Source organism: Petromyzon marinus, chromosome 84 (assembly GCF_048934315.1).
Source record: "Petromyzon marinus isolate PM22_M1 ecotype Great Lakes invasive population chromosome 84, UKy_Petmar_22M1.pri1.0, whole genome shotgun sequence".
NCBI classification, from domain to species: domain Eukaryota; kingdom Metazoa; phylum Chordata; class Hyperoartia; order Petromyzontiformes; family Petromyzontidae; genus Petromyzon; species Petromyzon marinus.
Genome location: NC_133749.1, coordinates 4,744,968 through 4,772,939, shown reverse-complemented (window position 1 = coordinate 4,772,939; position 27,972 = coordinate 4,744,968). Strand labels below are relative to the sequence as shown.

General features: G+C 44.6%; 1 long non-coding RNA gene across 2 annotated transcripts; it reads left to right on the top strand.

The window, feature by feature from the left end:
- Nucleotides 1–270: 270 nt before the first annotated feature.
- On the top strand, nucleotides 271–27,399 carry LOC116937751 (uncharacterized). 2 transcript variants are annotated; one of them, XR_012931325.1, is made up of 4 exons: nucleotides 271–437; nucleotides 18,553–18,620; nucleotides 24,946–25,022; nucleotides 27,023–27,399. It is a non-coding gene; the product is annotated as an uncharacterized LOC116937751 (long non-coding RNA). The 2 variants fall into 2 exon arrangements; XR_012931324.1 differs by lacking the exon at nucleotides 271–437 and adding an exon at nucleotides 6,098–6,172.
- Nucleotides 27,400–27,972: the final 573 nt, after the last annotated feature.

Genomic DNA, 27,972 nt, shown 5'->3' with positions numbered 1-27,972 from the left:
ATACACTCACCACTACACTCACCAATACACTCACCAATACACTCACCAATACACTCACCAATACACTCACCAATACACTCACCGCTACACTCACCACTACACTCACCAATACACTCACCAATACACTCACCAATACACTCACCAATATACTCACCAATACACTCACCACCATACTCACCAATACACTCACCACTACACTCACCAATACACTCACCACTACACTCACCACTACACTCACCAATACACTCACCAATACACTCACCAATACACTCACCAATACACTCACCAATACACTCACCAATACACTCACCAATACACTCACCACTACACTCACCAATACACTCACCAATACACTCACCAATACACTCACCACTACACTCACTTTCATCTTCGCTGAGACGACGTTCACGGCCGTCACAGCCTACCAGAACCACCGGGTACTCACCACTACACTCACCACTACACTCACCAATACACTCACCAATACACTCACCACTACACTCACCAATACACTCACCACTACACTCACCAATACACTCACCAATACACTCACCACTACACTCACCAATACACTCACCAATACACTCACCAATACACTCACCACTACACTCACCAATACACTCACCAATACACTCACCAATACACTCACCACTACACTCAGCAATACACTCAGCAATACACTCACCAATACACTCACCAATACACTCACCACTACACTCACCACGACACTCACCAATACACTCACCAATATACTCACCAATACACTCACCAATACACTCACCAATACACTCACCAATACACTCACCAATATACTCACCAATACACTCACCACACACTCACCAATACACTCACCAATACACTCACCAATACACTCACCAATACACTCACACGCACACTCACCAATACACTCACCAATACACTCACCAATACACTCACCAATACACTCACCAATACACTCACCAATACACTCACCAATATACTCACCAATACACTCACCACTACACTCACCAATACACTCACCAATACACTCACCAATACACTCACCAATACACTCACCAATATACTCACCAATACACTCACCAATATACTCACCAATACACTCACCAATACACTCACCACTACACTCACCAATACACTCACCAATACACTCACCACTACACTCACCAATACACTCACCAATACACTCACCAATTTACTCACCAATACACTCACCAATACACTCACCAATACACTCACCAATACACTCACCACCATACTCACCAATACACTCACCACCATACTCACCACTACACTCACCACTACACTCACCAATACACTCACCAATACACTCACCAATATACTCACCAATACACTCACCAACACACTCACGACCATACTCACCAATATACTAACCAAACACACACTCACCAATATACTCACCACACACACACTCACCACCATACTCACCAATATACTCACCACACACACACTCACCAATACACTCACCAATACACTCACCAATACACTCACCACTACACTCACCAATACACTCACCAATATACTCACCATACACTCACCAATACACTCACCAATATACTCACCAATACACTCACCAATACACTCACCACTCACTCACCACTACACTCACCAATAAACTCACCAATACACTCACCACTACACTCACCAATACACTCACCACTACACTCACCAATACACTCACCAATACACTCACCACTATACTCACCACTACACTCACCATTACACTCACCACTACACTCACCAATACACTCACCACTACACTCACCAATACACTCACCAATACACTCACCAATACACTCACCACACACTCACCACTACACTCACCAATATACTCACCACCATACTCACCAATACACTCACCACTACACTCACCAATACACTCACCACCATACTCACCAATACACTCACCACTACACTCACCAATACACTCACCACCATACTCACCAATACACTCACCAATACACTCACCAATACACTCACCACCATACTCACCAATACACTCACCACTACACTCACCAATACACTCACCAATTTACTCACCACTACACTCACCAATACACTCACCAATATACTCACCAATACACTCACCAATACACTCACCAATACACTCAACACTACACTCACCAATATACTCACCAATACACTCACCAATACACTCACCACTATACTCACCACTACACTCACCAATATACTCACCAATATACTCACCAATATACTCACCAATATACTCACCACACACTCACCAATACACTCACCAATACACTCACCAATATACTCACCAATACACTCACCACGACACTCACCAATATACTCACCAATACACTCACCACTACACTCACCAATACACTCACCAATATACTCACCACACACACACTCACCACTACACTCACCAATACACTCACCAATATACTCACAAATGTACTCACCACTACACTCACCAATACACTCACCAATACACTCACCAATACACTCACCAATACACTCACCACCATACTCACCAATACACTCACCAATACACTCACCACACACTCACCAATACACTCACCAATACACTCACCACTATACTCACCAATACACTCACCACCATACTCACCAATATACTCACCACCATACTCACCACTACACTCACCAATATACTCACCAATACACTCACCAATACACTCACCAATACACTCACCACACACACTCACCACGACACTCACCAATACACTCACCACCATACTCACCAATACACTCACCAATATACTCACCAATACACTCACCACTACACTCACCAATATACTCACCAATATACTCACAAATATACTCACCACTACACTCACCAATACACTCACCAATACACTCACCAATACACTCACCAATACACTCACAAATATACTCACCAATAAACTCACCAATACACTCACCACTATACTCACCAATACACTCACCACCATACTCACCAGTATACTCACCACCATACTCACCACTACACTCACCAATATACTCACCAATACACTCACCAATACACTCACCAATACACTCACCACACACACACTCACCACGACACTCACCAATACACTCACCACCATACTCACCATTACAGTCACCAATATACTCACCAATACACTCACCACTACACTCACCAATATACTCACCAATATACTCACAAATATACTCACCACTACACTCACCAATACACTCACCAATACACTCACCAATATACTCACAAATATACTCACCAATAAACTCACCAATACACTCACCACACACTCACCAATACACTCACTTTCATCTTCACTGAGAGGACGTTCACGGCCGTCACAGCCTACCAGAACCACCGGGTACTCACCACTACACTCACCAATACACTCACCAATACACTCACCAATACACTCACCACTACACTCACCAATACACTCACCACTACACTCACCACCATACTCACCACTACACTCACCACCATACTTACCAATACACTCACCACTACACTCACCAATATACTAACCACTATACTCACCACCATACTCACCAATACACTCACCAATACACTCACCACTACACTCACCAATACACTCACCAATATACTCACCAATACACTCACCACTACACTCACCAATACACTCACCAATATACTCACCAATACACTCACCAATACACTCACCACTACACTCACCAATACACTCACCAATATACTCACCAATACACTCACCACTACACTCACCAATACACTCACCACACACACCACTACACTCACCAATACACTCACCAATACACTCACCAATATACTCACCACCATACTCACCAATACACTCACCACTACACTCACCAATACACTCACCACACACACCACTACACTCACCAATACACTCACCAATACACTCACCAATATACTCACCAATATACTCACCACTACACTCACCAATACACCCACCAATATACTCACCAATATACTCACCACTACACTCACCAATACACTCACCAATACACTCACTCACCACACACACACTCACCACTACACTCACCAATACACTCACCAGTATACTCACCAATACACTCACCAATACACTCACCAATACACTCACCAATACACTCACCAATATACTCACCAATACACTCACCAATACACTCACCAATATACTCACCACTACACTCACCAATACACTCACCAATATACTCACCAATACACTCACCACTACACTCACCAATACACTCACCAATATACTCACCAATACACTCACCACTACACTCACCAATACACTCACCAATATACTCACCAATACACTCACCAATATACTCACCAATACACTCACCAATACACTCACTCACCACTACACTCACCACTACACTCACCACTACACTCACCAATATACTCACCACACACTCACCAATATACTCACCACTACACTCACCAATATACTCACCAATACACTCACCAATACACTCACCAATATACTCACCAATATACTCACCACACACTCACCACCATACTCACCACTACACTCACCAATACACTCACCAATATACTCACCACTACACTCACCAATATACTCACAATATACTCACCAATATACTCACCAATACACTCACCAATACACTCACCAATATACTAAATCACCACACACACACCAATACACTCACCACACACACACCACGACACTCACCACGACACTCACCAATACACTCACCAATACACTCACCAATACACTCACCACCATACTCACCAATACACTCACCACTACACTCACCAATACACTCACCACCATACTCACCAATACACTCACCAATACACTCACCAATACACTCACCACCATACTCACCAATACACTCACCACTACACTCACCAATACACTCACCAATTTACTCACCACTACACTCACCAATACACTCACCAATATACTCACCAATACACTCACCAATACACTCACCAATACACTCAACACTACACTCACCAATATACTCACCAATACACTCACCAATACACTCACCACTATACTCACCACTACACTCACCAATATACTCACCAATATACTCACCAATATACTCACCAATATACTCACCACACACTCACCAATACACTCACCAATACACTCACCAATATACTCACCAATACACTCACCACGACACTCACCAATATACTCACCAATACACTCACCACTACACTCACCAATACACTCACCAATATACTCACCACACACACACTCACCACTACACTCACCAATACACTCACCAATATACTCACAAATGTACTCACCACTACACTCACCAATACACTCACCAATACACTCACCAATACACTCACCAATACACTCACCACCATACTCACCAATACACTCACCAATACACTCACCACACACTCACCAATACACTCACCAATACACTCACCACTATACTCACCAATACACTCACCACCATACTCACCAATATACTCACCACCATACTCACCACTACACTCACCAATATACTCACCAATACACTCACCAATACACTCACCAATACACTCACCACACACACTCACCACGACACTCACCAATACACTCACCACCATACTCACCAATACACTCACCAATATACTCACCAATACACTCACCACTACACTCACCAATATACTCACCAATATACTCACAAATATACTCACCAATACACTCACCAATACACTCACCAATACACTCACCAATACACTCACAAATATACTCACCAATAAACTCACCAATACACTCACCACTATACTCACCAATACACTCACCACCATACTCACCAGTATACTCACCACCATACTCACCACTACACTCACCAATATACTCACCAATACACTCACCAATACACTCACCAATACACTCACCACACACACACTCACCACGACACTCACCAATACACTCACCACCATACTCACCATTACAGTCACCAATATACTCACCAATACACTCACCACTACACTCACCAATATACTCACCAATATACTCACAAATATACTCACCACTACACTCACCAATACACTCACCAATACACTCACCAATATACTCACAAATATACTCACCAATAAACTCACCAATACACTCACCACACACTCACCAATACACTCACCAATACACTCACCAATACACTCACCACTACACTCACTTTCATCTTCACTGAGAGGACGTTCACGGCCGTCACAGCCTACCAGAACCACCGGGTACTCACCACTACACTCACCAATACACTCACCAATACACTCACCAATACACTCACCAATACACTCACCACTACACTCACCAATACACTCACCACTACACTCACCACCATACTCACCACTACACTCACCACCATACTTACCAATACACTCACCACTACACTCACCAATATACTAACCACTATACTCACCACCATACTCACCAATACACTCACCAATACACTCACCACTACACTCACCAATACACTCACCAATATACTCACCAATACACTCACCACTACACTCACCAATACACTCACCAATATACTCACCAATACACTCACCAATACACTCACCACTACACTCACCAATACACTCACCAATATACTCACCAATACACTCACCACTACACTCACCAATACACTCACCACACACACCACTACACTCACCAATACACTCACCAATACACTCACCAATATACTCACCACCATACTCACCAATACACTCACCACTACACTCACCAATACACTCACCACACACACCACTACACTCACCAATACACTCACCAATACACTCACCAATATACTCACCAATATACTCACCACTACACTCACCAATACACCCACCAATATACTCACCAATATACTCACCACTACACTCACCAATACACTCACCAATACACTCACTCACCACACACACACTCACCACTACACTCACCAATACACTCACCAGTATACTCACCAATACACTCACCAATACACTCACCAATACACTCACCAATACACTCACCAATATACTCACCAATACACTCACCAATACACTCACCAATATACTCACCACTACACTCACCAATACACTCACCAATATACTCACCAATACACTCACCACTACACTCACCAATACACTCACCAATATACTCACCAATACACTCACCACTACACTCACCAATACACTCACCAATATACTCACCAATACACTCACCAATATACTCACCAATACACTCACCAATACACTCACTCACCACTACACTCACCACTACACTCACCAATATACTCACCACACACTCACCAATATACTCACCACTACACTCACCAATATACTCACCAATACACTCACCAATACACTCACCAATATACTCACCAATATACTCACCACACACTCACCACCATACTCACCACTACACTCACCAATACACTCACCAATATACTCACCACTACACTCACCAATATACTCACAATATACTCACCAATATACTCACCAATACACTCACCAATACACTCACCAATATACTAAATCACCACACACACACCAATACACTCACCACACACACACCACGACACTCACCACGACACTCACCAATACACTCACCAATACACTCACCAATACACTCACCACCATACTCACCACTACACTCACCACTACACTCACCAATATACTCACCACTACACTCACCACTACACTCACCACACACTCACCACTACACTCACCACTACACTCACCAATATACTCACCACTACACTCACCACTACACTCACCAATATACTCACCACACACTCACTCACCACACACACACTCACCAATACACTCACCACTACACTCACCACATACTCACCAATACACTCACCAATACACTCACCAATACACTCACCAATACACTCACCACGACACTCACCAATACACTCACCAATACACTCACCACTACACTCACCAATACACTCACCAATACACTCACCACTACACTCACCAATACACTCACCAATACACTCACCACTACACTCACCAATACACTCACCACTACACTCACTCACCAATACACTCACCAATACACTCACCACTACACTCACTAATACACTCACCAATATACTCACCACACACACACACACTCACCAATATACTCACCAATACACTCACCAATATACTCACCAATACACTCACCAATACACTCACCAATATACTCACCACACACTCACCACACATTCACCACCATACTCACCAATATACTCACCACACACTCACCAATATACTCACTCACCACACACACACTCACCACGACACTCACCAATACACTCACCAATACACTCACCAATACACTCACTCACCACACACACACTCACCACTACACTCACCACTACACTCACCAAGAGACTCACCACTACACTCACCAATATACTCACCACTACACTCACCACTACACTCACCAATACACTCACCAATACACTCACCAATATACTCACCAACATACTCACCAATACACTCACCAATACACTCACCAATACACTCACCAATATACTCACCACTACACTCACCAATACACTCACCACTATACTCACCAATATACTCACCAATACACTCACCAATACACTCACCAATATACTCACCAATATACTCACCAATACACTCACCAATACACTCACCAATACACTCACCACCATACTCACCAAGATACTCACCAATACACTCACCAACATACTCACCAATACACTCACCACCATACTCACCACTACACTCACCACTACACTCACCAATACACTCACCACACACACACACTCACCAATACACTCACCACTACACTCACCAATATACTCACCACTACACTTACCACACACTCACCAATACACTCACCGCTACACTCACCAATATACTCACCAATATACTCACCACGACACTCACCACGACACTCACCAATACACTCACCAATACACTCACCAATATACCGACCAATACACTCACCACTACACTCACCAATACACTCACCAATACACTCACCAATATACTGACCAATATACTCACCATACACACACTCACCACACACACACTCACCAACATACTCACCACCATACTCACCACGACACTCACCACACACACGCACACTCACCAATATCCTCACCAATATACTCACCAATATACTCACCAATATACTCACCAATATACTCACCACGACACTCACCACCGTACTCACCACACACACACTCACCAATATACTCACCACACACACACTCACCAATATACTCACCACACACACACTCACCAATATACTCACCAATATACTCACCACACACACACTCACCAATATACTCACCACACACACACTCACCACTACACTCACCAATATACTCACCAATATACTCACCACACACACACTCACCAATATACTCACCACTCCACTCACCACACACACTCACCACTATACTCACCACGACACTCACCACGACACTCACCACTACACTCACCACGAAACTCACCACGACACTCACCACAACACTCACCACGACACTCACCACCACACTCACCACGACACTTACCAATATACTCACCACAACACTCACCACGACACTCACCACCATACTCACCACTAGAGGTCAACACTGAGAGTTAAACTTCACTGTCAACACTGAGAGTTAAACTTCACTGTCAACACTGAGAGTTAAACTTCACTGTCAACACTGAGAGTTAAACTTCACTGTCCACACTGAAAGTTAAACTTCACTGTCCACACTGAGATTTAAACTTCACTGTCATCACTAAAAGTTAAACTTCACTGTCAACACTGAGAGTTAAACTTCACTGTCAACACTGAAAGTTAAACTTCACTGTCAACGCTGAGAGTTAAACTTCACTGTCCACACTGAGAGTTAAACTTCACTGTCAACACTGAAAGTTAAACTTCACTGTCAACACTGAGAGTTAAACTTCACTGTCCACACTGAAAGTTAAACTTCACTGTCAACACTGAGAGTTAAACTTCACTGTCAACACTGAAAGTTAAACTTCACTGTCCACACTGAAAGTTAAACTTCACTGTCAACACTGAAAGTTAAACTTCACTGTCAACACTGAGAGTTAAACTTCACTGTCCACACTGAAAGTTAAACTTCACTGTCAACACTGAAAGTTAAACTTCACTGTCAATACTGAGAGTTAAACTTCACTGTCAACACTAAAAGTTAAACTTCACTGTCCACACTGAAAGTTAAACTTCACTGTCAACACTGAGAGTAAAACTTCACTGTCCACACTGAGAGTTAAACTTCACTGTCAACACTGAAAGTTAAACTTCACTGTCAACACTGAGAGTTAAACTTCACTGTCCACACTGAAAGTTAAACTTCACTGTCCACACTGAAAATTAAACTTCACTTTGTATCAACACTGAAAGTTAAACTTCACTGTCAACACTGAGAGTTAAACTTCACTGTCAACACTGAGAGTTAAACTTCACTGTCCACACTGAGAGTTAAACTTCACTGTCCACACTGAAAGTTAAACTTCACTGTCAACACTGAGAGTTAAACTTCACTGTCCACACTGAGAGTTAAACTTCACTGTCCACACTGAAAGTTAAACTTCACTGTCAACACTGAGAGTTAAACTTCACTGTCAACAATGAAAGTTAAACTTCACTTCACTGTCCACACTGAGAGTTAAACTTCACTGTCCACACTGAAAGTTAAACTTCACTGTCAACACTGAAAGTTAAACTTCACTGTCGATACTGAAAGTTAAACTGCACTGTCAACACTGAAAGTTAAACTTCACTGTCAACACTGAGAGTTAAACTTCACTGTCAACACTGAAAGTTAAACTTCACTGTCCACACTGAAAGTTAAACTTCACTTTGAACACTGAAAGTTAAACTTCACTGTCAACACTGAAAGTTAAACTTCACTGTCGATACTGAAAGTTAAACTTCACTGTCAACACTAAAAGTTAAACTTCACTGTCCACACTGAGAGTTAAACTTCACTGTCAACACTGAGAGTTAAACTTCACTGTCAACACTGAGAGTTAAACTTCACTGTCCACACTGAAAGTTAAACTTCACTGTCCACACTGAGAGTTAAACTTCACTGTCAACACTGAGAGTTAAACTTCACTGTCCACACTGAGAGTTAAACTTCACTGTCAACACTGAAAGTTAAACTTCACTGTCCACACTGAAAGTTAAACTTCACTGTCCACACTGAAAGTTAAACTTCACTGTCCACACTGAGAGTTAAGCTTCACTATCAACACTGAGAGTTAAACTTCACTGTCCACACTGAAAGTTAAACTTCACTGTCAACACTGAAAGTTAAACTTCACTGTCAATACTGAAAGTTAAACTTCACTGTCCACACTGAAAGTTAAACTTCACTGTCAACACTGAAAGTTAAACTTCACTGTCCACACTGAAAGTTAAACTTCACTGTCAACACTGAGAGTTAAACTTCACTGTCCACACTGAGAGTTAAACTTCACTGTCAACAATGAAAGTTAAACTTCACTGTCAACATTGAAAGTTAAACTGCACTGTCGTCACTGAAAGTTAAACTTCCTGTCAACACTGAAAGTTAAACTTCACTGTCCACACTGAAAGTTAAACTTCACTGTCAACACTGAGAGTTAAACTTCACTGTCAACACTGAAAGTTAAACTTCACTGTCCACACTGAAAGTTAAACTTCACTGTCAATACTGAAAGTTAAACTTCACTGTCAACACTGAAAGTTAAACTTCACTGTCAACACTGAGAGTTAAACTTCACTGTCAACACTGAGAGTTAAACTTCACTTTGTATCAACACTGAAAGTTAAACTTCACTGTCCACACTGAAAGTTAAACTTCACTGTCCACACTAAAAGTTAAACTTCACTGTCAACACTGAGAGTTAAACTTCACTGTCCACACTGAAAGTTAAACTTCACTGTCAACACTGAGAGTTAAACTTCACTGTCAACACTGAGAGTTAAACTTCACTGTCCACACTGAAAGTTAAACTTCACTTAGTGTCAACACTGAAAGTTAAACTTCACTGTCCACACTGAAAGTTAAACTTCACTGTCCACACTGAAAGTTAAACTTCACTGTCAACACTGAAAGTTAAACATCACTGTCAACACTGAGAGTTAAACTTCACTTAGTGTCAACACTGAAAGTTAAACTTCACTGTCAACACTGAGAGTTAAACTTCACTTAGTGTCAACACTGAAAGTTAAACTTCACTGTCGTCACTGAAAGTTGAACTTCACTGTCAACACTGAGAGTTAAACTTCACTGTCCACACTGAGATTTAAACTTCACTGTCAACACTAAAAGTTAAACTTCACTGTCAACACTGAGAGTTAAACTTCACTGTCCACACTGAGAGTTAAACTTCACTGTCAACACTGAGAGTTAAACTTCACTGTCAACACTGAGAGTTAAACTTCACTGTCAACACTGAGAGTTAAACTTCACTGTCCACACTGAAAGTTAAACTTCACTGTCCACACTGAGATTTAAACTTCACTGTCAACACTAAAAGTTAAACTTCACTGTCAACACTGAGAGTTAAACTTCACTGTCAACACTGAAAGTTAAACTTCACTGTCAACGCTGAGAGTTAAACTTCACTGTCCACACTGAGAGTTAAACTTCACTGTCAACACTGAAAGTTAAACTTCACTGTCAACACTGAGAGTTAAACTTCACTGTCCACACTGAAAGTTAAACTTCACTGTCAACACTGAGAGTTAAACTTCACTGTCAACACTGAAAGTTAAACTTCACTGTCCACACTGAAAGTTAAACTTCACTGTCAACACTGAAAGTTAAACTTCACTGTCAACACTGAGAGTTAAACTTCACTGTCCACACTGAAAGTTAAACTTCACTGTCAACACTGAAAGTTAAACTTCACTGTCAATACTGAGAGTTAAACTTCACTGTCAACACTAAAAGTTAAACTTCACTGTCCACACTGAAAGTTAAACTTCACTGTCAACACTGAGAGTAAAACTTCACTGTCCACACTGAGAGTTAAACTTCACTGTCAACACTGAAAGTTAAACTTCACTGTCAACACTGAGAGTTAAACTTCACTGTCCACACTGAAAGTTAAACTTCACTGTCCACACTGAAAATTAAACTTCACTTTGTATCAACACTGAAAGTTAAACTTCACTGTCAACACTGAGAGTTAAACTTCACTGTCAACACTGAGAGTTAAACTTCACTGTCCACACTGAGAGTTAAACTTCACTGTCCACACTGAAAGTTAAACTTCACTGTCAACACTGAGAGTTAAACTTCACTGTCAACAATGAAAGTTAAACTTCACTTCACTGTCCACACTGAGAGTTAAACTTCACTGTCCACACTGAAAGTTAAACTTCACTGTCAACACTGAAAGTTAAACTTCACTGTCGATACTGAAAGTTAAACTGCACTGTCAACACTGAAAGTTAAACTTCACTGTCAACACTGAGAGTTAAACTTCACTGTCAACACTGAAAGTTAAACTTCACTGTCCACACTGAAAGTTAAACTTCACTTTGAACACTGAAAGTTAAACTTCACTGTCAACACTGAAAGTTAAACTTCACTGTCGATACTGAAAGTTAAACTTCACTGTCAACACTAAAAGTTAAACTTCACTGTCCACACTGAGAGTTAAACTTCACTGTCAACACTGAGAGTTAAACTTCACTGTCAACACTGAGAGTTAAACTTCACTGTCCACACTGAAAGTTAAACTTCACTGTCCACACTGAGAGTTAAACTTCACTGTCAACACTGAGAGTTAAACTTCACTGTCCACACTGAGAGTTAAACTTCACTGTCAACACTGAAAGTTAAACTTCACTGTCCACACTGAAAGTTAAACTTCACTGTCCACACTGAAAGTTAAACTTCACTGTCCACACTGAGAGTTAAGCTTCACTATCAACACTGAGAGTTAAACTTCACTGTCCACACTGAAAGTTAAACTTCACTGTCAACACTGAAAGTTAAACTTCACTGTCAATACTGAAAGTTAAACTTCACTGTCCACACTGAAAGTTAAACTTCACTGTCAACACTGAAAGTTAAACTTCACTGTCCACACTGAAAGTTAAACTTCACTGTCAACACTGAGAGTTAAACTTCACTGTCCACACTGAGAGTTAAACTTCACTGTCAACAATGAAAGTTAAACTTCACTGTCAACATTGAAAGTTAAACTGCACTGTCGTCACTGAAAGTTAAACTTCCTGTCAACACTGAAAGTTAAACTTCACTGTCCACACTGAAAGTTAAACTTCACTGTCAACACTGAGAGTTAAACTTCACTGTCAACACTGAAAGTTAAACTTCACTGTCCACACTGAAAGTTAAACTTCACTGTCAATACTGAAAGTTAAACTTCACTGTCAACACTGAAAGTTAAACTTCACTGTCAACACTGAGAGTTAAACTTCACTGTCAACACTGAGAGTTAAACTTCACTTTGTATCAACACTGAAAGTTAAACTTCACTGTCCACACTGAAAGTTAAACTTCACTGTCCACACTAAAAGTTAAACTTCACTGTCAACACTGAGAGTTAAACTTCACTGTCCACACTGAAAGTTAAACTTCACTGTCAACACTGAGAGTTAAACTTCACTGTCAACACTGAGAGTTAAACTTCACTGTCCACACTGAAAGTTAAACTTCACTTAGTGTCAACACTGAAAGTTAAACTTCACTGTCCACACTGAAAGTTAAACTTCACTGTCCACACTGAAAGTTAAACTTCACTGTCAACACTGAAAGTTAAACATCACTGTCAACACTGAGAGTTAAACTTCACTTAGTGTCAACACTGAAAGTTAAACTTCACTGTCAACACTGAGAGTTAAACTTCACTTAGTGTCAACACTGAAAGTTAAACTTCACTGTCGTCACTGAAAGTTGAACTTCACTGTCAACACTGAGAGTTAAACTTCACTGTCCACACTGAGATTTAAACTTCACTGTCAACACTAAAAGTTAAACTTCACTGTCAACACTGAGAGTTAAACTTCACTGTCAACACTGAGAGTTAAACTTCACTGTCAACACTGAGAGTTAAACTTCACTGTCAACACTGAAAGTTAAACTTCACTGTCCACACTGAAAGTTAAACTTCACTGTCAACACTGAGAGTTAAACTTCACTGTCAACACTGAGAGTTAAACTTCACTGTCAACACTGAAAGTTAAACTTCACTGTCAAAACTGAGAGTTAAACTTCACTGTCCACACTGAAAGTTAAACTTCACTGTCAACACTGAGAGTTAAACTTCACTGTCAACACTGAAAGTTAAACTTCACTGTCAACACTGAAAGTTAAACTTCACTGTCAACACTGAGAGTTAAACTTCACTGTCAACACTGAGAGTTAAACTTCACTGTCAACACTAAAAGTTAAACTTCACTATCAACACTGAAAGTTAAACTTCACTGTCAACGCTGAGAGTTAAACTTCACTGTCAACACTGAAAGTTAAACTTCACTGTCAACACTAAGAGTTAAACTTCACTGTCCACACTGAAAGTTAAACTTCACTGTCAATACTGAAAGTTAAACTTCACTGTCCACACTGAAGGTTAAACTTCACTGTCGACACTGAAAGTTAAACTTCACTGTCAATACTGAAAGTTAAACTTCACTGTCGACACTGAAAGTTAAACTTCACTGTCAACACTGAGAGTTAAACTTCACTGTCCACACTGAAAGTTAAACTTCACAGTCAACACTGAGAGTTAAACTTCACTGTCCACACTGAAAGTTAAACTTCACAGTCAACAATGAGAGTTAAACTTCACTGTCAACACTGAAAGTTAAACTTCACTGTCCACACTGAAAGTTAAACTTCACTGTCAACACTGAAAGTTAAACTTCACTGTCAACACTGAGAGTTAAACTTCACTGTCAACACTGAGAGTTAAACTTCACTGTCAACACTGAGAGTTAAACTTCACTGTCAACACTGAAAGTTAAACTTCACTGTCCACACTGAAAGTTAAACTTCACTGTCCACACTGAAAGTTAAACTTCACTGTCCACACTGAAAGTTAAACTTCACTGTCAACACTGAGAGTTAAACTTCACTGTCGAGACTGAAAGTTAAACTTCACTGTCAACACTGAAAGTTAAACTTCACTGCCAACACTGAAAGTTAAACTTCACTGTCTGTCGAAACCGAAGCAGAAAGGTACATAACCAGAAGTCACCGAACACCAAGATTTATGAAATACGTGATGATGCAATGCTACTTTAATTAAAAAAGCAATCTAGAACTATTCATTCAGAGCCTGCAGTAAGATTCGCTAAACATCAGATCTTTAGGTGTTACTCACTTGGTAATTTTATCCAAACAAACGAATGTTACAGTAAAGAAACAACAGTTTTTTTTCCAAATTCTCGCCCAGTGGGTTGCTGAGCTTTGCTTTGATCGGAAGTCGACTTTATTGAAGTAATCCCACACCCCGGATGTTTCGACATTCTTCAAGGTGATCAACTGCTCCGGTTTATTGACTTTAATTTTCTACATTTCGATTTAAAGCTTTCGTGACTGCAGGGATTCATTTTCTTGGTTCTTTCGGTAAAAGTCACCACCACGTAAGACAGGGAAGCAATAGAATAATAAAAATATAAAACAATAAAATTATTGTAAAACAATAAAAATTATTATTCTTGGTTCTTTCGGTAAATTCACCACCACGTAAGACAGGGAAGCAATAGAATACTAAAAATATAAAACAATAAAATTATTGTAAAACAATAAAATTATTATTCTTGGTTCTTTCGGTAAAGTCACCACCACGTAAGACAGGGAAACAATAACATAATAAAAATATAAAACAATAAAATTATTATTCTTGGTTCTTTCGGTAAAGTCACCACCACGTAGAAGGGAAACAATAAAATAATAAAAATATAAAAATATCAAATTATTGTAAAACAATAAAATTATTATTCTTGGTTCTTTCGGTTAAAGTCACCACCACGTAGAAGGGAAACAATACAATAATAAAAATATAAAACAATAAAATTATTGTAAAACAATAAAAATTATTATTCTTGGTTCTTTCGGTTAAAGTCACCACCACGTAGACAGGGAAACAATAAAATAATAAAAATATAAAACAATAAAATTATTGTAAAACAATAAAATTATTATTATTGGTTCTTTCGGTTAAAGTCACCGCCACATAGACAGGGAAACAATAAAATAATAAAAATATAAAACAATAAAATTATTATTCTTGGTTCTTTCGGTTAAAGTCACCATCACGTAGAAGGGAAACAATAAAATAATAAAAATATAAAACAATAAAATTATTGTAAAACAATAAAATTATTATTCTTGGTTCTTTCGGTTAAAGTCACCACCACGTAGACAGGGAAACAATAAAATAGTAAACATATAAAACAATAAAATTATTGTAAAACAATAAAATAATTGTAAAACAATAAAATTATTCTTGGTTCTTTCGGTTAAAGTCACCACCACGTAGACAGGGAAACAATAGAATAATAAAAATATAAAACAATAAAATTCCCACGATGTTTCGACTGCAACACAAGCAGCAATCGTCATCAGGGTGTGAAAACCACAGCAAGACAATTTGAAAAAAGTGGCGGTTTTTAATTTTCTCCTTCGCTCAGGCTCGGAATTTCGTTATCGCCAATTCGCTACGGATGAATTAACTAACGGAACATCAATACTGGCAGACTTCGAAATCTCGCTATCAACACGCGTGTAGACTTTAACCAGCACCTGTGACAGGAGGTCAGAGAAGGCATCTGACTCATCGGCTTTGCCTGCATCCCTCCACGGATGTTCGTCTTCGGCGGGGGCATAAGTAACCACAACCACCACCACTCCTCGCCTCCGATTGATGGGAAGGCGAGCCCAAAGTAGCCTGGGGCTTATACAGCTTCCCACACCTCACCGCCACGCTCCCACGCCCCCTTCATTCTTTCGTTCAGAAGAAGAGCCACACCCTGTTGTTTGGCAGTCTGCTGCCCCGAGTAGAGGACTGTCCACCCCTCACGGTGGAAGGAGCCAGAGCCGGTCCACCGGACCTCCTGAATGCCGCATAGATCCAGGCGGTACCGGTCCAGCTCCCGACAGAGGAGTGGGCAGCCTCTCCTCCGCAGTGAGCGTTCGAACATTCCACGTGGCCACACGAAGTGGCTTTTCGTTGTTTCTGGAGGAGCCCCGAGGGTAGGTATTCAATCTCCTGGCTCCGCCAAACGGGGTTTCAGCCAGGAGACGTCATAGACGCCTGTCCCCCCCGGGGCCTCCGGCACAAGCTCGTTAATTAATGTTTTTGGTTGTAGTTTAGTGGTAAAAGGTGGTTTACCAGCCCCTCGCACCCGTCCAGAGCCCCCGTTTAGCCGCTGTGGTGGACACAGATGCCATGAGGGGAGAGGAGCCAATCGGAATTGGCCCTTCCCCCCACTGCACTGTCCACGACAGAGTTGCCCGTCTGGTTAGGGGGTTGTTTTACCGGGCCCACGGACACACACACTAACTCACTCGCCGACGTCTCTGCGTCTCTGTGTCTGTCTCCCCGTGTCTCCGTGTCTCCGTGTCTGTCTCCCCGTGCCTCCGTGTCTCTGTGTCTGTCTCCCCGTGTCTCCGTGTCTCCAGATCACGCAGCTGAAGATTGCCAGTAATCCCTTCGCTAAAGGATTCAGAGACTGTGACCCAGAGGAATGGTGAGACACGGACACACTGAGACACTGAGACACGGACACACGGAGACACTGAGACACGGACACACGGAGACACTGAGACATTGAGACACGGAGACGCGGACACACTGAGACACTGAGACACTGAGACACTGAGACATGGAGACACGGAGATCCTTAGACACTGAGACACGGACACACTGAGACACTGAGACACGGACACACGGACACACGGAGACACTGAGACCCTGAGACACGGACACACGGAGACACTGAGACACTGGGACACTGAGACACTGAGACAGACACACTGTGTCTCTGAGACACAGAGACACTGAGACACTGGGACACTGAGACAGGGAGACACTGAGACGCTGAGACACTGAGACACTGAGACACTGAGACAGGGAGACACTGGGACACTGAGACGCTGAGACACTGAGACACTGGGACACTGAGACACTGAGACACGGACACACTGAGACACTGAGGCACAGACACACTGGGACACACGGACACACGGACACACGGAGACACTGAGACACTGAGACACTGAGACACAGACACACGGACACACGGAGACACTGAGACACTGAGATGCGGACACACGGAGACACGGAGACACTGAGACACGGAGACACTGGGACACTGAGACACGGAGAGACTGAGACACGGAGACACTGAGACACTGGGACACGGAGACCCTTAGACACTGAGACACTGAGACACTGGCACACTGAGACACTGACACACGGACACACTGAGACCCTGAGACACGGACACACGGACACACGGAGACACGGAGACACTGACACACGGAGACACTGACACACGGAGACACTGAGACACTGAGACACTGGGACACTGAGACACGGAGACACTGAGACACTGAGACACGGAGACCCTTAGACACTGAGACACGGAGGCACTGAGACACTGAGACACTGGGACACTGAGACACTGAGACACTGAGACACTGGGACACTGGGACACTGAGACACTGAGACACGGAGACCCTTAGACACTGAGACACGGAGGCACTGAGACACTGAGACACTGGGACACTGAGACACTGGGACACTGAGACACGGAGACCCTTAGACACTGAGACACGGAGGCACTGAGACACTGAGACACTGGGACACTGAGACACTGAGACACTGAGACACTGGGACACTGGGACACTGAGACACTGAGACACTGGGACACTGGGACACTGGGACACTGGGACACTGAGACACTGAGACAGGGAGACACTGGGACACTGAGACACTGGGACACTGAGACACTGGGACACTGGGACACTGAGACACGGACACACTGAGACACGGAGACACTAAGACACTGGGACACTGAGACACTGAGACACTGAGACACTGGGACACGGACACACTGAGACACTGACACACGGAGACACTGGGACACTGGGACACTGAGACACTGGGACACTGGGACACTGGGACACTGGGACACTGGGACACTGAGACACTGGGACACTGAGACACTGGGACACTGAGACACTGAGACAGGGAGACACTGGGACACTGAGACACTGGGACACGGAGACACTGGGACAGTGAGACACTGGGACACTGAGACACTGTGACACTGAGACACTGTGACACTGAGACACTGGGACACTGAGACACTGGGACACTGAGACACTGTGACACTGAGACACTGGGACACTGAGACACTGGGACACTGAGACACTGTGACACTGAGACACTGAGACACGGACACACTGAGACACGGACACACTGAGACACGAACACACTGGGACACTGAGACACTGAGACACTGAGACACGGAGACACTGGGACACTGAGACACTGTGACACTGAGACACTGGGACACTGAGACACTGTGACACTGAGACACTGGGACACTGAGACACTGGGACAGTGAGACGCTGAGACACTGGGACACTGAGACACTGAGACACTGGGACACTGAGACACTGAGACACTGGGACACTGAGACACTGGGACACTGGGACACTGAGACACGGAGACACTGAGACACTGGGACACTGGGACACTGGGACACGGAGACACTGGGACACTGAGACGCTGAGACACTGGGACACTGAGACACTGAGACACTGGGACACTGAGACACTGGGACACTGGGACACTGAGACACGGAGACACTGAGACACTGGGACACTGAGACACTGGGACACTGAGACACTGGGACACTGAGACACTGGGACACTGAGACACTGGGACACTGAGACACTGTGACACTGAGACACTGGGACACTGAGACACTGAGACACTGGGACACTGAGACACGGAGGCACTGAGACACTGAGACACTGGGACACTGAGACACTGGGACACTGAGACACTGGGACACTGAGACACTGGGACACTGAGACACTGGGACACTGGGACACTGGGACACTGGGACACTGAGACACGGAGACACTGAGACACTGGGACACTGAGACACTGGGACACTGGGACACTGAGACACTGAGACACTGGGACACTGGGACACTGGGACACTGGGACACTGAGACACTGAGACAGGGAGACACTGGGACACTGAGACACTGGGACACGGAGACACTGGGACACTGAGACACTGAGACACTGGGACACTGAGACACTGAGACACTGAGACACTGGGACACTGAGACACTGAGACAGGGAGACACTGGGACACTGAGACACTGGGACACGGAGACACTGGGACAGTGAGACACTGGGACACTGAGACACTGTGACACTGAGACACTGTGACACTGAGACACTGGGACACTGGGACACTGAGACACTGGGACACTGAGACACTGTGACACTGAGACACTGGGACACTGAGACACTGGGACACTGAGACACTGTGACACTGAGACACTGAGACACGGACACACTGAGACACGGACACACTGAGACACGAACACACTGGGACACTGAGACACTGAGACACTGAGACACGGAGACACTGGGACACTGAGACACTGTGACACTGAGACACTGGGACACTGGGACACTGGGACACGGAGACACTGGGACACTGAGACGCTGAGACACTGGGACACTGAGACACTGAGACACTGGGACACTGGGACAGTGAGACACTGGGACACTGGGACACTGAGACACGGAGACACTGAGACACTGGGACACTGAGACACTGGGACACTGAGACACTGGGACACTGAGACACTGGGACACTGGGACACTGAGACACTGGGACACTGAGACACTGTGACACTGAGACACTGGGACACTGAGACACTGAGACACTGGGACACTGAGACACGGAGGCACTGAGACACTGAGACACTGGGACACTGAGACACTGGGACACTGAGACACTGGGACACTGAGACACTGGGACACTGAGACACTGGGACACTGGGACACTGGGACACTGGGACACTGAGACACGGAGACACTGAGACACTGGGACACTGAGACACTGGGACACTGGGACACTGAGACACTGGGACACTGAGACACTGGGACACTGGGACACTGAGACACGGAGGCACTGAGACACTGAGACACTGGGACACTGAGACACTGGGACACTGAGACACTGGGACACTGAGACACTGGGACACTGAGACACTGGGACACTGGGACACTGGGACACTGGGACACTGAGACACTGGGACACTGAGACACTGGGACACTGAGACACGGAGACACTGAGACACTGGGACACTGAGACACTGGGACACTGAGACACTGGGACACTGGGACACTGAGACACGGAGACACTGAGACACTGGGACACTGGGACACTGAGACACTGGGACACTGAGACACTGTGACACTGAGACACTGGGACACTGAGACACTGAGACACTGGGACACTGAGACACTGAGACACTGGGACACTGAGACACTGAGACACTGAGACACTGGGACACTGGGACACTGGGACACTGGGACACTGAGACACTGAGACACTGAGACACTGGGACACTGAGACACTGAGACACTGAGACACTGGGATACTGGGACACTGAGACACTGAGACACTGAGACACTGAGACACTGAGACACTGGGACACTGAGACACTGGGACACTGGGACACTGAGACACTGGGACACTGAGACACTGAGACACTGAGACACGGAGACACTGAGACACTGAGACACTGAGACACTGAGACACTGGGACACTGAGACACTGAGACACTGAGACACTGAGACACTGAGACACTGAGACACTGAGACACGGAGACACTGAGACACTGAGACACTGGGACACGGAGACACGGAGACACTGAGACATGGAGACACGGAGACACTGGGACAGTGAGACACTGAGACACTGAGACACTGGGACACTGGGACACGGAGACACGGAGACACTGAGACATGGAGACACGGAGACACTGAGACAGACACACTGTGTTTCTGAGACACTGGGACACTGGGACACTGAGACACTGAGACACTGAGACGTGGACACACTGAGACCCTGAGACATGGAGACACGGAGACACTGAGACACGGAGACACTGAGACAGACACACTGTGTCTCTGAGACACAGAGACACTGGGACACTGAGACAGACACACTGTGTCTCTGAGACACTGAGACACGGAGACACTGAGACAGACACACTGTGTCTCTGAGACACAGAGACACGTGAAGTGAGAGAGACATTTGCAGAATGATACCGGTATGAACGCCTCCTGGTTACTACACCACCACCAGCAGCAGCAGCACAGGGGAGTATTATTATTATTGTTGTTGTTATTGTTGTTGTTATTATTGTTGTTATTGTTGTTGTTATTGTTGTTGTGTCTGTCCGTCGTGCATCCAAACATGGGAGGGGAGGGGCTGGGTGGAGAGGGTGGGGCTGGGGGTGGGGGGAGGGGCTGGGTGTGGGGGAGGGGCTGGGTGTGGGGGAGGGGCTGGGTGTGGGGGAAGGGCTGCTCACCCCGTGGTGCCCTTATAAAACTCAACGTTTCACCAACTCACGACAGCCTTGTGGCCCGCCCTCACAGTCGGGCACATTGTGTGGAACGCACCACGTGGTGTGTGTGGAACACACACCACGTGGTGTAGAACACACCACGTGGTGTGTGGAACGCACCACGTGGTGTGTGTGGAACGCACCACGTGGTGTGTGGAACGCACCACGTGGTGTGTGTGGAACGCACCACGTGGTGTGTAGAACGCACCACGTGGTGTGTAGAACGCAACCACGTGGTGTGTAGAACGCAACCACGTGGTGTGTGGAACGCACCACGTGGTGTGTAGAACGCACCACGTGGTTTGTGTAGAACGCACCACGTGGTGTGTGTAGAACGCACCACGTGGTGTGTAGAACGCACCACGTGGTGTGTAGAACGCACCACGTGGTGTGTGGAACGCACCACGTGGTGCGTTCCACACACCACGTGGTGTGTGTGGAACACACCACGTGGTGTGTGTGGAACACACCACGTGGTGTGTGTAGAACGCACCACGTGGTGTGTGTAGAACGCTCCACGTGGTGTGTAGAACGCACCACGTGGTGTGTTGTTGACCCTGACCATTGACCGAGCCACCCAACAACGTTCCTACCAGCAGCTCCTCCCTCCCTCCCGCAGGAGAAAAATCGGTAGAAAATTCCCCAAATTTCCTGCAGGGAATTTCATTTTCGTGAACATTTTTGTGAATTTCTTTCATTTCAAAATTTCGGGAATTTTGTTATTGTAACAAAAATAATTTCGGGATTTTGTTTTTGTACAAATTTTTCGGGAATTTTGTTTTTGTCAAAATATTTCGGGAGCTATTTTTTGTTCGTCGTTATATTTAGGGAATTTCTTTCATTTAAATATTTCGGGAATTTTGCTATTGTAAAAAATATATTTCGGGATTCTTTTGTAAAAATATTTTTGGGAATTTGTTTTTGTTCAAATATTTCGGGAAATGTTTTTTTGTTAAAGTATTTCGGGAATATTTTTTTGTAAGAATATTTCGGGAATTTTTTTTGTTCGTTCATACATTTTGGGAATTTGTTTTTGCTAAAATATTTCGGAAAATTTTTTTGTTAAAATATTTCGGGAAATGTTTTTTTGTTAAAATATTTCGGGAATATTTTTTGTAAGAATATTTCAGGAATTTTTTTTGTTCGTTCATACATTTTGGGAATTTGTTTTTGCTAAAATATTTCGGGAATTTTTTTTGTTAAAATATTTCGGGAAATGTTTTTTTGTAAGAATATTTCGGGAATTTTTGTTGTAAGAATATTTCAGGAATTTTTTTTGTTCGTTCATACATTTTGGGAAATTGTTTTTGCTAAAATATTTCGGGAATTTGTTTTGGGGGGGGAGGGAATTTTGTTTTGCTCGTTAATTTCTGCCCCCCGCCCCCTCCTCTGATTGGCCAGGCCGCGCGGTCACGTGATCCGGGCCCCGTTCAGCCCCGCCCTCTCGAGGCCACGCCTCCTCAACGGGGAGGGAGAAGGTGAGCGTCACGTGACCACGTCATCACCAGCATCACCATCATCAGCATCATCATCAGCAGCAGTATCAGCATCATCATCAGCATCACCAGCATCACCATCACCGTCATCAGCAGCAGTATCAGCATCATCATCAGCATCACCAGCATCACCGTCATCGTCATCAGCAGCAGTATCAGCATCATCATCAGCATCACCATCATCATCGTCAGCATCATCAGCAGCAGTATCAGCATCATCATCAGCATCACCATCATCATGCTAATTCCATTGTCAAGGCACCACCTTAATTACTCGCACACAAATTATGATTTAAAGCTTTCGTGACTGCAGTGATTCATATTCTTAGTTCTTTCGGTAAAGTCACCACGTTGAAGGGAAACAATAAAATAATAAAAAATATATAAAACAATAAAAACAATTCTCACGACGTTTCGACCATAACTCAAACGGTCATCTTCAGGTGTGTTGGTTCGCATAAATTTATTTTTAAACGGCGCGTTTATTTATTTATTTAAAAAAACGTTAGCGCCACGCGCAACGATTTGGCAGTTTATTTAGGACTAGTCCATCACCTCGACCGTGGCCGATCATTGTTCTAATTCAGTAGGCTCACATGCCATTGACTTTTCCAAGACGGAGGTTCTTTGTAAGCCATCTGGCTTCCATGAGAGATTCGTTCATGAGGCTATCCACATATACAAGCACAGAGACAATTTCAACCGAGAAGATGGATTCTATCTTAGCAATCATTGGAAAGATTTGATGAACCATTTCAGGTCTTAATTGATTGTTCACGCTTACAGTGGCTTTCAGACAGCATACATTATATATATAAAAAAATTCGTCTCCCCCCCTCCTCTTTTCAGAATATAGATGGACTAGTCCTAAATAAACTTGCCAAATCGCTGCGCGTGGCGCTAACGTGTTTTTATAAATAAATAAATGCGCCGTTTAAAAATAAATTTATGCGAACCAACGCACCTGAAGATGACCGTTTGTGTTATGGTCGAAACGTCGTGAGAATTTTTTATTGTTTTATATATATTTTGTTATTTTATTGTTTCTCTTGAACGTGACTTTACCGAAAAAACTAAGATTATAATAAAAAAAATTATCACGACGTTTCGACCATAACACAACCTGAAAGACGACCGTTTGTGTTATGGTCGAAACGTCGTGATAATTTTTTTTATTGTTTTATATATATTTTATTATTTTATTGTTTCCCTTCAACGTGGTGACTTTACCGAAAAAACTAAGAATATGAATTACTGCAGTCACGAAAGCTTTAAATCAAATTTTTTATTTATTGTTTTATATATATTATTATTTCGTTGTTTCCCTTCAACGTGGTGACTTTGCCGAAAGAACCAAAGATTATACTCGCACACGGCTTAAAGGTCCGCGGTCTGAGCGTGGCTGTGTTTCACTCCAGCGCTGTCCTCTGGACGGTCTGGTCCCTTCACCTGACGAAGGCCCGCTTGTGTTGTGGCCGAAACGTCGTGAGAATTTCGTTGTTTTACTTTGCTTTTACCTTCTGCCACGTGGTGACTTCACCTGAATAGAGCCAAAGAGTGTGGATCCTTGCAGTCACGAAAGCTTCAAATCTAGAATCATCAGCATCATCATCATCATCAGCAGCAGCAATCATCATCAGCAACATCAGAACAGCCATCATCAGCATCATCATCAGCATCATCAGCATCATCAGCAGCATCCTCATCAGCAACATCAGAACAGCCATCATCAGCATCATCATCAGCATCATCAGCATCATCAGCAGCATCCTCATCAGCAACATCAGAATAGCCATCATCAGCATCATCAGCATCATCATCATCAGCAGCATCATCATCAGCATCATCATCAGCAGTATGCGTCACAAGCAGAACGTAATTCTGACGTCCCCCCCAATGTCCCCTCCACGTCCGCCTTTGTCTCTCTCACCCCCACCCCCCCCACCCCCCATCCACGTCCGCCTTTGTCTCCCCCCCCACAGACGTCACCACCGCCACCCACGACTGCCGCCACTCGCTCCTCTCACCCCCCGCCCAGCGCTTCGCCCCGCCCCTCCACCCCGCCCTGCCCCCCCACCAGCCCCTCCCCCCGCCCCCCCACCAGCCCCTCCCCCCCACCAGCCCCGCCCCCGCGGGACCCCCCTTCGCCCACCCTCCCCACGCCCGCGTGGCCCCGCCCCTCCCGCGGGGCCCCCAGGGGCGTGGCTGGGTGGGGGCGGGGCGACCCGTCCCGTACCCCGCCCCCCGGGGCCCGGCCCCGCCCTTCTACCCGGTGGCCCCGCCCCCCTCGTTCACCCCTCCCCCAGAAGCCCCCGGCTACAGATGAAGCCCCCGGGTAGCCCCTCCCCTCTCCACCTGCACTGAGTTCAAAGTGGGTGGGTGGGTGGGTTAGTGGGTGGGTGGGTGGGTTAGTGGGTGGGTGGGGTAGTGGGTGGGTGGGGTTCACAGTGGGTGGGTTAGTGGGTGGGTGGGTTAGTGGGTGGGGTTCACAGTGGGTGGGTGGGTGGGTTAGTGGGTGGGTGGAGTTCACAGTGGGTTGGTGGGTGGGTTAGTGGGTGGGTGGGTTAGTGGGTGGGTGGGTTAGTGGGTGGGTGGGGTTCACAGTGGGTGGGTTAGTGGGTGGGTGGGTTAGTGGGTGGGTGGGGTTCACAGTGGGTTGGTGGGTGGGTGGGTTAGTGGGTGGGTGGAGTTCACAGTGGGTGGGTTAGTGGGTGAGTGGGTTAGTGGGTGGGTGGGGTTCACAGTGGGTTGGTGGGTGGGTGGGTTAGTGGGTGGGTGGGTGGAGTTCACAGTGGGTTGGTGGGTGGGTTAGTGGGTGGGGTTCACAGTGGGTTGGTGGGTGGGTTAGTGGGTGGGTGGAGTTCACAGTGGGTTGGTGGGTGGGTTAGTGGGTGGGTGGAGTTCACAGTGGGTTGGTGGGTGGGTGGGTTAG